The sequence below is a fragment of the Arachis hypogaea genome, chromosome 10 (assembly GCF_003086295.3).
Source record: "Arachis hypogaea cultivar Tifrunner chromosome 10, arahy.Tifrunner.gnm2.J5K5, whole genome shotgun sequence".
In the NCBI taxonomy this organism is placed as follows: Eukaryota; Viridiplantae; Streptophyta; class Magnoliopsida; order Fabales; family Fabaceae; genus Arachis; species Arachis hypogaea.
This window is the reverse complement of record NC_092045.1, coordinates 30,160,502-30,162,743: the sequence shown is the minus strand read 5'-3', so window position 1 is coordinate 30,162,743 and position 2,242 is coordinate 30,160,502.

Here is a 2,242-nt window from a genome sequence, read left to right as displayed (position 1 = left end):
AGGATGCATATATGGTTAAGTAAGCTTGAAATTTGAATCTTTGATAAGCTTAAACTTCCCACCTAACCTATGACATCCTATACAATTAAATTCTAACCTAACTACCCATTTTTCACTTTTTCACATACTCATGCAATTTCTTTTCATTTCACAACACATATGCATTGAGTTTTATTGGACCTTGCTTTGGGACATTTTGTCCCCTTTTTATTACTTTCTTTTTCTTCTTTTTCTTTCTTTTTCTATTTTTTTCTTTTTCTTTTCCATATAATTTTTCTTTTTTTTTCTTTTCTTTTTTTCTTTTGTTTTTCTCATTTTTTTCTTTCTATATACAAGAGCATCAATGCATAAGGTCTATACATTTGATCAATACATGAGCATGTACCCAATTCCCAATATTTTCAATAAAAATACAAAACTACCCTTTTATTCACCTAATGTCCCAAGATTCCCACACTTGAATGATACTCACACACACTTGCCTAAGCTAATCGAAGATCCAAATTAAGGACATTTATTGTTTTCCGCTTTAGGCTTGTAATGTGCTAAAATTAAGAACAAGTGGGTTAATCGTAGGCTCAAATTTGGCTAACAATGGAAGATAAAAGGTAAGGCTTTTTGGGTAAGTGAGCTAAATGAAATGATGGCCTCAATCATATAAATGCATAAATACACAAAGTAATGGACATAAAGAATCAAACAAATCAAAGATTACAATCATAGAAAGAGAATAATACACACAAGAAGGAAAAATAAGTGGTTATAAGATGTAACCACACCATTAGGCTCAAATCTCACTTGCTTGTGTTCTTAGCTCAAAACATAATCCACAAGATATATAATTCAAGCAAGTTCTATGAAAAGTTTTCACTCAAATCAATTGGTACCCTATAGATAGAATTCTTGAAACATCTCATTATTTTGACTAAGCTTATTGTGTATATGCATGCAAAAATAGGAAAATGCAAGTAAAAATCCTAAAATCCTAGAATGAAATGCAAAAAAGTGTTGAGATTAGAAATTTGTCACCCAAAATCGCCGATCGGTCGGACGACCTCCCCACACTTAAAAGTTTGCACCATCTTCGGTGCACTCAAAGATGAGCAAGGGGGTACGGCGAATCTCCGGATTGCTGCGTGTTCTTAGTCTTGCTTCCGTTATTGCTTGTGGTGCATCATTTGTGAAAAACAAAAATATAACACCATAAGATGGGAAAACAAAAGCAAGGAAGCATAATTGTTGGAATGAGGTAAATCACTAGAATTGAGTGAGTGAATTAGTGTGACATTAATGACAAATAAGTGTGTGAATTCTAAATTAGGCACCCTTTAGGACACACATTAGCATAAAAGCTATGTCACAAAAGAAGCATGCACTTTACTCATTCTAGTATGCTTGAAATGCTTTAAGTGAACTTGTAAGGTAAGATAAGCATTAAAGAAGCATGGAAGCATTCAAGCTAAAACATATGGATGCATATGATCATGAAATACAATGCATTAAGGTAAATGCATAACATCATCCATCAAGAGGTTGCCTAATCACAGAATAAGGCTCAAATCACTTGGTGGCCAAATCATGTAATTCAAGAAGAGTTACAAGCTCGAAGGCAATTTTCATCACTTGGTATTCTTAAAAGGGAAGCATGAAGAACTCAAAACCAAGTAGCAAAATATAACCTCAATCATAGAGTCCAACAAAGATTGTAAACATAATGATGTTAAGAAAACATCCCTTTTTAATACTTAGCAGCAATTAATGGTAAACAAGGATATCAATCCAACACTTATAATGAAAAAGAGAAAATAGAATGAAAACTAGACTAAAACTAACTAACTAACTAATTAACTAATAACAAACAAAATAAATGGTTAACAGTGGTGTTTGGGAGTGTTAGACGGGGGTTGAAGAAGGGAAGAAGAAAGGAGAAGGAAAGAAATGGTAAAAGGCATCCGCGCGTACGCATGCATGGCGCGCGCGCGTCGATGGCTTATTTCGAGAGTTGTGCGTACGCATCATGTGCGCGTGCGCGCGAGTGGGGTTATACCAAAGGCACAACGTTGACGCGGCGTAGGCATAACTCTCTGGAAAATATAGGGAATGTGGAACTTCTCAATCCACGCGTACGCACGCATGGCGCGCGCGCGGATGGTCGAAAATGCTTAATGCACGCGTACGCGTGAAGTGCGCGTACGCATGGATGGTGCTATGTTTTTTTTTCAAAATTTTTCTCTATGTTTTT